Genomic DNA, 13201 nt, shown 5'->3' on the forward strand with positions numbered 1-13201 from the left:
TTTCGGCTCGTATCGTAATACAACCCTGTCTAGCGAATTGGGATGCTGTTGCGCTTTCTCGCTGAGGCTACGCTCAAAAGTTCGGTGTCTGGCTATTCGTGCGGTCGTCCTGCGGATTGTAAATTCTTCTCCCTCATAAACCGTGAATCCTTTGCGACGCGCGACTTTGGGCCGCTTGCGATTAACGGAATATATCACTTCCTCTGCCGGAGAGTGATAGTTGTGCTTCAGGCTATACATTCGCAGACCAAATTAGACATGCGAATAAATTGTGTTGTGGCCTATAACTGAACCAAATGTGAGTTGATGGTTATCTCGCAATATTTTGTTTTAAAATAACTGAAACGTTATGCCTATGACGCGTCCAAGAAGTTAAATCCTATGATTTCCGATCTGGTTAGTGTGGTTGATTCCTTTAATTAGTGTTGAACAGTGAGCAGTAGGCACAAGTGTAGTGCTGCAAAGATTTGTGCTTTCTAATTATAGCAGTTTCGCTTCCAATTATCATGGAAATCTTTTGAAACCATAGTTGTTACTATTAACCGGATACGTTGGAAGATGACTTAAGTGAGAAAAGGGGAAAGTACAAAAAAGTAGGGAAACGTGTTATCTTGCTACGGCAACAAAGCACCTGCTGTCAAGTGCGATTTGGCCAAATCATTAACGACTTCCTTATACGCAAGTCAAAGAAGAGGTTTTTACCCTTCAGCATAGAAACCATGAAAGTATGTATGTATGAATACGCGTATGTGGGTGTTGCTTGTGTTTCGCATTAGCATAATTAAAATTTGCCAAATGGCTGACGGCAAACACTAGACGCGGAGCAGAGCTCCATTAACTGGGTCTTCCAAAGTCAACATGGAGCGACTTGACCCATCGCAGGCCTTGTGCCACCGCAAAGCATGAAAAAGATTCTAATACGAGTACGCGTATGTATTTAAGCACATGTGAAGCCCACATGTGTGGGGGAATTCGTGTTTGTAATATCCTTGAACTTTATTGTTTGTACATCAGTGGTTTGCGCGCCCAGTGCGGGCTGGCATCCAGAGCCACCGTGCCATTTCCTTGGTCCTGTTCTGTGGCGAATGTTTGTGTTCGTTCGCGTACTTTTTTATTACAAACTGTCAGTCGCAGCGATACATCGTTTCACCATTGAAAATATATGTGCGCATTTTTCAGACAGTTTTCAAAAAATTGTACTGTTTTTAGTTTATATTGCAACTTTTTTGTGGTACCCATAATACTGAAAACTTATGTCTGAAAAGTTTATCTTTTGTGTGGTTTGTGTCGTTAAATAGTAGCATGGCATTATATTTGAGTTCTGGTCTTTAGTTTTGCTTGTTAAGGCCAGATTGAGCTATATTTCAAGTTGAAACTGTCAAGTTTCTAACCAACTAACTAACTAAGAATAGAAGAATAAGAAACTAAGAATGGCCATGATTTTACACATTTGAATATAGGGGATTTGCATAGTATACCAAGTGAATATGCAAAATATCAACAATAAGATTTAGATAACAGTTTTACTCACGTAATCCGGAGATTAATGTTACCGTTTTCCTTTTATAATTTCATCAGTGAGATACAATAAAATTATTTAAATCGATAAAGTGGTAGACGAAGAAATATATAGAAAGTGATTCTAAAACAAGAAGCAAGGACGTACTCACCGCCGGCGCATAACAGAACAGATCGAAAGATGGCTGTCGATGGCGATGCTGTCTAGATAATGCCACATGGAGACATTTCCTTCGAACGTGCCGTAACGTAAGTAGTAAGCTTTATTTTGTACTGTTCATCGTTTGTTTTCATAAACTGTATTCACTGTTCTCGAACCTCCAATTGACTATTGCAACCTGGAATTGAAATAAACTTTAAATATTAACTTAAATGTCGCAATTTCATGCAAAAAGTGTTGGTATCCTTTTTTCCTATTTTCTGTGTTGTAAATATCTCACGTTTTTACTGAAAATGTTGGTTTTTTTTTTTTACTTTCACATAGCCCTGGTGATGTGTTTGTAACTGATTTCACTGCTGGCCTTTCATCAGTCATGTTATCTTTGATCCCTTGACTTTTTGGCAGTTCAGAGACACTGACACAAGAACCGTTAGTTCGGCAAACAAAAAGTGAAGGACCGAGGAGGTCAGCAAACATAATAAAAGAATAAAATGAAAAATGTTTAAGTACATTCGTGAGAAAGCTCTAAAACTCTAAACTTCTGAATACCCTTACACACTCGAATGTTGATAAACAAATACAAATACCTTGTCTATATATCCTTCCGGGCGTTTTGATAGCGAAACTATGTACATATTGTGCGTATACTAGCCTGAAAGTTTAGAAGCCGAAATGCTACCTTCTGGGCATTGCAAACTTTCAGATAAAACTCAAACACCCCTCGGCAGGGTATAAAAATAGAATCAACTTCAAGCAAAATGAGGCAATAAAGATTTATCTTGTACGGACGGCCGCCAAAGCCAATGCAGCAGATTTGTCAAGGATTTGCGGCTGGAAGTTTATTTCGTTGGCTTTTGCTTTGCTCTACTTTTTGGTGTCCTCTGAAGGAATAAAGCAAACAGTAGAGACTTTACACATTGATTTCTTTTTTTGTGTGCGCTGTAAATGTAATCGATGATATCCCATTCAACGTGCATACATTTTAATTAAAGAAATAATGAAACACACTCTGAGTTTGTGTGCCCAAGGAAGTTGCACAGAATCCAAGCACTTTAAGAGAAATATTTCCGAGGGAATACGCTTGGGAGTTCAGAAGTTTAAGGTTCGCTTCCAGTCGTAGGCTTGAGGGTGAATGTAGGCACATACATACATATGTGTGTATATTCTTCTAAATGCTGCTTGTATCTAAATGCACCTACATATGTATGCTTGTATTTCAATTTATGTGTTGCGCCCTGGTCCGTTTTAGCATTATGAAAGTTTTCTGGAAAAGTTGGCCAAGCTTCGCACAAATATGACAGGGCCGGCAGAGCTGTGAGTTGACTGCTTATGACATCACTTAGGAAGAACTTCAAAACTCCGGTTACATTGGCAATTTCAGTTTCCAGTTGTAAAGTTTTCTTGCCCGGCTTTTAAGGCATGGACCAATACGGCTAGTAAATATTTGCCTCTCACGGAGGAAGCACGAATTTAGTCTCCCAGCGATGTGCGACAGAGGCCACAGATCTCATGCCCATCATAAGCCTGAAAGCCAAAAGCTCAACCAAATTTGCATCCATAAAAGTACAGCCACATCAAATACCAATATGGGATTTATCGGCTAAGTATTTGCAGGTCAGAGGCAGGCAATTTCATTGTTTCCCTTGAAATATGTCCTTCCTATTTTTGTCTGAAGGACCAACGAACATGTTTACGTTTATTTATAGTAGGGGGTACAAAAAGCGGGGCACGTGAAACCAAACAATAATCTCTTGTGTAATAATATGCAGGTATGGAATAAACTATTGAAGATATTTTGCTGTGTGGCAGGCGGGTAGCATCATAAATCAAAATACCATAGTCCAGTCTTTCGGCATGGCCATAGCTAAGGAAATAGTTTTTGTTTTGACTCAGAAAGCCTCGTTTTGTTTTGCTTATTCGATAAGAGAAGCCCAAATTCTGTGAGGCTCAAAACAAACAGACTGAACCACAAACGCGTTAAGAATTATTGATGCCTCATTGCCTATTTGACACATTATCTAAATGTTCCTAGGGTAGTCGTACTGTGGCCCCCTGGTCTGGGCCTCAGCACAAACTACAGCAAACCCCAGAGACTGACAATAAGTGAAGTTATTTGGTATGTCAGGCGAGTGGCTGACGCACAGGACGGTTTTTGACTCTTGTTTTGCTGTTGCTATGCTCGGAGATTCCTTAAAGATTTCCCAACTATTAATACGCGTTTCACGTCTGGTAAAACAATAATACTTGGGCTTGGGCTTGGGCTTGGGCTGACTTTAGTTTGGATTCGTGTGCAAATGTACTTGGCGAATTCCATACAAATGGAATATGTATCCTTTTATCCCCTCTTCTATCTAACTGTCTTCTAAATCAGTTGCTTAAAGTACGAAATCGATGGGTGAAGATACTTTAATTCATGTCATCGATCCTTGGAATGCCTCACATTTACAGACGAGCCTAATTATACGAATAACCAATTTTATTTGCATAGTTTATTATCATACAAGTTATATGCCTTTGGGGCATTCATTTAATCAGTAGTGCATTTTCTGAAATCTTTTCCCTGGTAAATTCATAATTTGAAAGGCAATACAAGAAAATCTGCATACAAAGTTAGCTGATTGAGGCTTAGGAAATCAATTTCCATTAGACCTGTAGATTAACTCTGGTTGAGTATTCCTTGAGGATTTGGTCGTTAAATGATAGTTTGCACCATTGAGGAGCTAAACGTGGCATGGAGTGTGAAGCATCAAGGGAGACATTAAACCACAGCTTAGCCAAAAAGAAAAAAGGCCAGCAGACTACATCGTTCTTGTTGGTTTTTTGTTTGCGGTATAAATGGTTCATTGTAATACAAGTAAGCAGCTTACAATGCCTCGAACTCCGTCCGCTTGGTTTAATTCTTATCGCCTCCGTACAGTCTAGCGATTACGTAATTGTCACGGAATACAACTGGGTAAACTGTGTCAAAATAACCCTTTTCAGGGAAGGTATAGACAGTTCTTTCGGAAAAAATACCATTCGAAAATGTGCGCAACATATGTACGTGTGGGAAATTCTCGTACATAAGTACATATAGATGTACGTACATATATGCGGTATTTTCTACATACCCGTACTATATATATATGCCAATTTCTGATTTGTATTTTATAATTATTATTCTTGATTTTGTATTGAATAATTATTATTTTTTACTTTTATTGAATAATTCTTATTATAATTGTTATTCTTGATTTTTATTGAATAATTGTTATTATAATTGTTATTCTTGATTTTTATTGAATAATCGTTATTATAATTGTTATTCTTGATTTTTATTGAATAATTGTTATTATAATTGTTATTCTTGATTTTTATTGAATAATCGTTATTATAATTGTTACTCTTGATTTTTATTGAATAATTGTTATTATAATTGTTATTCTTGATTTTTATTGAATAATCGTTATTATAATTGTTATTCTTGATTTTTATTGAATAATCGTTATTATAATTGTTATTCTTGATTTTTATTGAATAATCGTTATTATAATTGTTATTCTTGATTTTTTGAATAATCGTTATTATAATTGTTATTCTTGATTTTTTTGAATAATCGTTATTATAATTGTTATTCTTGATTTTTATTGAATAATCGTTATTATAATTGTTATTCTTGATTTTTATTGAATAATCGTTATTATAATTGTTATTCTTGATTTTTTTGAATAATCGTTATTATAATTGTTATTCTTGATTTTTATTGAATAATCGTTATTATAATTGTTATTCTTGATTTTTTTGAATAATTGTTATTATAATTGTTATTCTTGATTTTTTTGAATAATCGTTATTATAATTGTTATTCTTGATTTTTTTGAATAATCGTTATTATAATTGTTATTCTTGATTTTTATTGAATAATCGTTATTATAATTGTTATTCTTGATTTTTATTGAATAATCGTTATTATAATTGTTATTCTTGATTTTTTTGAATAATCGTTATTATAATTGTTATTCTTGATTTTTTTGAATAATCGTTATTATAATTGTTATTCTTGATTTTTATTGAATAATCGTTATTATAATTGTTACTCTTGATTTTTATTGAATAATTGTTATTATAATTGTTATTCTTGATTTTTATTGAATAATCGTTATTATAATTGTTATTCTTGATTTTTATTGAATAATCGTTATTATAATTGTTATTCTTGATTTTTATTGAATAATCGTTATTATAATTGTTATTCTTGATTTTTTTGAATAATCGTTATTATAATTGTTATTCTTGATTTTTATTGAATAATTGTTATTCTTGATTTTTTTGAATAATCGTTATTATAATTGTTATTCTTGATTTTTATTGAATAATAGTTATTATAATTGTTATTCTTGATTTTTTTGAATAATCGTTATTATAATTGTTATTCTTGATTTTTATTGAATAATCGTTATTATAATAGTTATTCTTCATTTTTATTGAATAATCGTTATTATAATTGTTATTCTTGATTTTTATTGAATAATTGTTATTATAATTGTTATTCTTGATTTTTATTGAATAATCGTTATTATAATTGTTATTCTTGATTTTTATTGAATAATCGTTATTATAATTGTTATTCTTGATTTTTTTGAATAATCGTTATTATAATTGTTATTCTTGATTTTTATTGAATAATTGTTATTCTTGATTTTTTTGAATAATCGTTATTATAATTGTTATTCTTGATTTTTATTGAATAATCGTTATTATAATTGTTATTCTTGATTTTTTTGAATAATCGTTATTATAATTGTTATTCTTGATTTTTATTGAATAATCGTTATTATAATTGTTATTCTTGATTTTTATTGAATAACTATTATTATAATTGTTATTCTTGATTTTTATTGAATAACTATTATTATAATTGTTATTCTTGATTTTTATCGAATAACTATTATTATAATTGTTATTCTTGATTTTTATTGAATAACTATTATTATAATTGTTATTCTTGATTTTTATTGAATAACTATTATTATAATTGTTATTCTTGATTTTTATCGAATAACTATTATTATAATTGTTATTCTTGATTTTTATTGAATAACTATTATTATAATTGTTATTCTTGATTTTTATTGTAAAATTGTTATTCTTGATTTTTATTGTATAATTGTTATTCTTGATTTTTATTAAATAATTATTATTTTTGGATCAAAACATTTATTATATAATTATTATTTTTCCTCTACGATTCTGGGTTTTCTGTTATCTCCTATTTCTAAAGGCTTGGATTCCACAGATTTTCGCCCTTTGTGTGGGCGGGCGAAGTTTTGAAATATACTTGTAACAGTGACATATCACAGAAGTTCGGATATAAAATGTCGTTGCTCTAGCTCTTATAGTTTTTGAGAACTAGGCGCTGTTAGGGACGGACAGAAAGACAGGGCTCAATCGACTCGGCTATTGATGCTGATCAGGAATATATATACTTCATGGGGTCGAGAACGCTTCCTTCTGTACGTTACACACATCCATTTTCACCACAAATCTAATATACCCCTATACTCATTTTGATTATCGGGTATAAAAATTGTAATGCTTATAAAAATTAGACAATTGATCTGTTTACCGGATTAAATTATGTTTCTTTTGAAAATCGCGATGGAAAACCTCTTTTAAAACAGCAGTTAACTGAAAAGCTACTGCTGTGCCAGCACTTAAGTCCGGCACTGTACATGAGATTTAAAAGAATTTACTTGGTGAAATATATCCGACACTCCCTGACATTAAGACTCCTGGAAACAGGTAGTTTTCGACTAGCGGGGACCCACTGCCACTGTAAAATTAGTGCTATTATTTAGTAAGTACTTTCCCAGATAGCAGGTACTGGGGCTTTCACTTCTTTCGCCAAAGATGGTTCCCCGTTTTTGTTTTGTTGTTATTTGCATTTGCCAGAGAGGTTCTACTTTGTTGCCACCTTTTTGTAGCCGTTTTGCGCGCTTTATCTGCTGGGCTATTATTTTTGATAAATGGCTCGGATGACTTAGTTTTTGGTCAGTGCTGTCAGCAGTTTAGCTCATCCCACAACATCGATGTATGGAGTATGTGTATGTTTTATGATACCCGATACGCCGTGTTGTTTTATTTTCAATATTTTTTTGTTTTTAAATATTTGTATGTGTGCTTTTATACTTGCAAGATTCGCACAAACAAAAAAGAGGAATGAATGAGAAAAATTACTTTAACAAAATGTACGACGTCTGGAAGAAACGTTAGGAAATACACGCTTTCACATAATTCACTCATATGAATCCAAAAAAGAAGAGAAACAACCAAATAAAATGAAATTATGCGGGTGGAAAACCATAAATTGACTTTTGGATCAACGCAGAAAAAAACAAAATAAAACTTTTCGGGTGCCTTTATGCGTGGATGTGTTTGTAAGTTTTACGGTATGGCCGCTTTGATCTACCGCATTAATATTTTATTTGGTTTCGTACGAGTATGTTGTGTGAGTTTGTGGGCTCTGAAGCCTCTGAAGGCTCTGACGTGACTGCCTGGCCTACAGATGTACAGATGTATGTGTATCTTGCAAATTGTCTTGTCAACAAAAAGAAGCCCATGGAACCGGGAATGAAACAAAGCTTATCACTTTCCCGCCCGGGACCCGCAGATGTCAAGAAAGCAGCATTGAAGCGTGAAACAGCGGTGGCTTTCGTCCTCTTTTCAACATTTAATATATAATTTCAGTTTTCCATTGAGCTGTATGAATGGCTTTGACCATTTTCCACATTGCTGATTTTATTGGGCATAGCTAAGGTTGTCTTTATCGTCCCTCTCTCTCTCTCTGTCGACTTATCGTCTCTATTGGCTTAAATTGTTGCCATTTTTTCCACTACTTAGCTATAACTTTTAAGTCCGTTTCAAGTCAGACTTTGTACAATCTGAGTTCTATAATCTAATGTAGTTTTTAACGCACTCGGCGCTTGATTTTTTTGTTGATTGATCGGCAGTGGTGGCATAAGGACATCGCCGGGGCATTTTTTGGCAGGCCTTAAAATAAGTATAAGCAATACGAAATTCCTTTGTTTACAAATGGAATGGAAGCATATTTTTATGGGCCAGCCCCCCCATATGTGCTTAGGTCTTCGACTTGATTCGTATTGATTTAATAGCATGTCATCATGATTTTGTGTTGGCCTAAACCGGTGCCCTTTTCTGCCTTTTTTCGACTGTCTGTGCGTGTAGGTGGCGAGGGTATTTTCAATATATTTCCTTCCTTATGCTCTATACTTTTTATCGCTTAGTGCCCACCATTCAGCCACTTGACAGTTCGAAAGTCAGCAATCAGTTTTAGTCAGTTATCAAATGATGATTTAAATAGGCAATCAACGTCAACAGCACACGGTCTCTTAAATTATTATTGCAAGCCTTTTTTCAGTTCAGCAAAGGCTAAAAGTCTCTTAATTTATTCGAATGGGTATGAAAATATCATGGCAATTAGTCTATAAATAAACTACGAGCCCTTAACCGACTGCAGTGCTAAGATTAGCCATTAGGCGAAACCATAAATCAAGCACGTTGAACAACATTAAAGAACTCAACTTAGTTACGGGCCATAAATATCAATAAACACGTAATAAAGCAGCAATTTTGGTTAAGCGCTGAAAAGAAGTTTTGTCCGTCTATGGTGTTTTTTCTCTAGCAAAAGGACATTCAGCACTTTTGTTTAAGAGTACCATGGTAATGGTTTTCTACTGTGTTTTCTAAGGTGTTCGTCCTCTAAGTAGAGGCGGAGTATGTACACGAAATTGAGCACACTCTCAAGCATAGAGGTCTAAGTTTATTTACTCTAACATACAAGGTACAAATAGACTCAAAGAAGTAGTAGTTTCTGCACGGCTTTAGTCCTCAGAGAATAGAGTAGAGAATACAATCTTCCCACTTACTGAATACTTAATCAAACAAGTAATTATCTAATTGCGTTTATGCCATTCGTGGGATTTTAGGTAATGCGGCGTTGCTGAAGCGAAAATTATCGACCATATTTCGTATATTAGTAATAAATAAGACCAAAAAAGAAACACAACATCGCAGGAGCAACATAAAGCATTGCCTTTTGTGAGAATCGTTTTTTTACACTGGCAAAGTTTTCACAGGCTCACAATAATTTATTAGCGAATCAGCCAAATGTGAAAGCCACGAGCAAAAACAGGCACAATAACAACCACATTGCCAGACCCAAATGGGAAAAGGAAATTTCAATTTCTCCTTCCTTTCTTCTTTTCATGACCGCCCCCCCCCCCCCCCGCATACCGTTCTGTGGAAACTTAATTTTACAATTTAATTACACGCCCAGGCAGAAAAGGAAAGAAAATTATCTAAAATATGGATATACGAGTATGCTAGCTGAAAATGTATACCCAAAAATTGCTAACCATTCCGGGTTGGGAAATAGTAGTAGGTTTTCTGGTGCTCAATCAAGCGCTGACCCCGCCAAAATCCGTGGAACGACCTTTGGGTAAAGTTTTAAGAAACGTTTTACCTTCGTGTTGGCCACTTTTAGCCTTCCGTACAGGGTCGCTGGTTATCTGGCAAGTCGTTCGCCTTTACGGCGGTAATTTGTTGTTACACGTGGTGGCCGTTGCCTTTTGGTTTCTGGGTTCCCTTGGATAAGTGGGACGCATCATTAGTCGCTGGACGTTGATTTGGCGTCTTCCTTTTGGCCTGCGATTCATTATTAATTGGCCACCGCCAAAAGTTTTCCGCCTATTTGCTTTACAAGTTTTTCTTTTAAACTTTGGTACTTTCCCGTTGGTAGGAGTATTTCAATTATTAACACTTGTGCGTTCCGCCACGTACCTCTAAATAATTCAATATTTTAGAGCAATTTCGGCTTTACTGTTGCTGTCTCCATAAATGTTGAATAAATATTTTCAATTTAATTAAAAGTTTCCCTTTTTCACTGGTGCGGTGCGGTGCGGACAGTGTACGGTGTGAATGTATGCAACAATGGGTGGCAGCTACAGTTGTATGTGGCAATTACAGTCGTACGAGATGGGGGGATAGCATCCACAATGGGATAAGGACTAAGAAAGCACCTTTAACAGGTGGATTGCACATATGTGCTGAGTAATATTCGGTTAAACAAGTGCATAAAAACATATTTTATATTACGATTTCAGATAATAAATTATGAATACTTTAACATTGGCAATAGGCCGTTCTAAAAGAACATTACAATGGATATTTAATTATACATTTTTTAATTATCAATTATTCAATGCAAGCCTAATAAAACAAATTTATTGAAAATTAAATTGATAAAATGAAAAAGTTGAAGCTGCAAAAAAAAACACATAATTAATAATTCCCGTTTTGTTCGAATTTAATTAATTTTGGTCTCCTCCCAGGACTCCCAGGCCTCCCAGGCCTTCCCATGAAGCGGCATTTAATATTAAGATATTTCAGTGCTGTTTCCAATTGATTTTAGTTTCTGCTGTTGGCAAACTATTTCTAAAGTAGTGCTGGGGCAGCACGCAGCCTTATTTCTGAGCCCTGGGCTGCAGGACGCGATGCAATCATTAGGGCTTTAATTTGCTTAAAGCTACTTTAACTGTTGCGCGCGATGCCTGGCCGTGTGCAGCGGTAGCGGCAGCGGCAGCGGCAAATGCAAACAAAGCGCTAGCAGGAGTCCGTCCCCAGTCGTAGTCGTCGAGGACGCCAACAGCAATAATAAACATCAATTGCCTAATGCAAACAACCGCAGGAGCTCTCTCCGTGCCCCGCTCAGTTGTTGTGCACACACGCATACTTATACTTATGCTCGTATTCATAGACGCTCTCGCTATCCGCTCTCCGCTCTCCTCCGCTCTCCTTCGCTCTCCTCCGCTCTCCACCGCTTCTATGCTGCTATACCACTGTGTTGTTTGCATTTTTGTTGCTGCAAAAACGGAAAAAGTGCTCTGTAAATACGCAACGAGACGCGTCGTATAGTATTTAGGCAGTCCTTGCGCTCGGCTCGCCTATAAGTGTGTGTGTGTGTGTCTGACTGTATGTGTGCCAGCGTCTTTTTATGAACTTGTTAACAATCTAACGACCTTTTTGCCCGGCTAACTCATTGTTGTTGCTTTCCTTCTGTATGTCGAGTGGCAAAAGGTTGGCGTTGTCGGTGGAGCTCGTCAAATGTTTGAGCTCGGCAAATATTTGCATACTTGGGCTGCTCATGAAAATTACATAATTTGATTCCAACAAGAGCAGCATGTGGTAATGTGATTTTTGCCTGAATAAATGTAGGCATGTACATATGTACGTGTTTACGATATGTCTGCATCTGCATAGATTTCGGTGACAGTTTCTTCTGGGAAATCTCCTTTTGAAGCATAATCCTGATTTAGCAGTACGAGTATTTACGAGTACTAATCTGTTCACATATTTTTCATCGAAAAACCTAAGCTTGGTAATCACTTTCTATAAAAAGGTGGATTCCAGTCCCTAATAAATATTACATAAGAGCAAAGGGGCGCACAGCGCACTTGGCGCACAAATATTGCATAAGCCTATTTTGCCTAAGAGCTACTCCTAAAAGCATGCATCTCAGCATTTCAGGATCCGGAAAACTTACGTGGCTGCTGGTCCTTGGGCCAGAGGCAACTCGGCCGGCAATGGGAGGCAAGACAAAGCTCATTGATTATTCATTGTATTCAACACAGAAGTGTTTATGTGGCAAGCGGCGAGCCCCCAACCATCTCTAAGAGCATCTCCTTCGGCCACAAATTGGCCAACAGCAAGAAACATCAGAAAAGGGACAAAAACCTGACAAAAAATATGCAAATTTAACTTGTTCCCAGCATAAAAATAAACTTTTAGTCAACTTCTAGTTTTAGGTCTTACATACATATGAGATACAAACAAAATTGTGAATATTGTAAACAGATTTTTTCGACCGAAGCTGATTATATTGGGCTGCGGCGTGGGAGTGGCCACCGGACATGCCATCCCCTGTCCTTGTTCTTGTCCTTGTTTATAATTGCTACTCTTGTTACACCGCTCCACACGTGCTCAGAGCTGGACTGGGCATTGCTGGCAGTGCTGGGCATCGGCAGGCTTATTTGATCGGGACGCACGTACTCGGACCGACTGTTCCCTTGGAGACGGCTCTGTGTGGGTGTGTGTGTGTGTGTGTGTGTGTGTGCTTGTGTCGGACCTTCTGCAAATCGTTATTGAACTCTCGAACCCAAATTGCACCCAGGGTGATCACACTCGAATGTGCGACTGTATACATAGCACTTTGTTTTTAAACAGAAAACGGCAAGCGGTGAGGCCTTTGGGAAATGGCTGCAGCATATGGGAAATAGCAGTAGTGATTTGTTTTGTAATTTGTATGCAGAAAAAAGACTGATTCGCTGTGGAGTCCCATTGCACAGGCACTCATTCAGCTAGTTTCGGGACTCTAGTTGTAGATACTTATATGCTCAGGGCACCCACTCAACTCAACGCAAGCACTCAACTTGTGAACATATTTTGGTCACTTCAAAATCAAAAACA

At 36.1% G+C, this 13201-nt stretch overlaps 1 protein-coding gene across 1 annotated transcript in view; it reads left to right on the plus strand.

Moving 5' to 3' along the window:
• The first annotated feature begins 44 nt into the window (after positions 1-44).
• The window catches only part of LOC4817281 (uncharacterized), an 88177-nt gene continuing 75020 nt past the window's right edge, over positions 45-13201 (plus strand). The window contains exons 1-2 of the mRNA XM_001356275.4: positions 45-298; positions 1579-1767. The gene's annotated coding sequence lies outside the window, so the exon portion shown is untranslated. The remainder of the gene's footprint in view (positions 299-1578; positions 1768-13201) is intronic.

Source organism: Drosophila pseudoobscura, chromosome 4, assembly GCF_009870125.1.
Source record: "Drosophila pseudoobscura strain MV-25-SWS-2005 chromosome 4, UCI_Dpse_MV25, whole genome shotgun sequence".
Lineage (NCBI taxonomy): Eukaryota > Metazoa > Arthropoda > Insecta > Diptera > Drosophilidae > Drosophila > Drosophila pseudoobscura.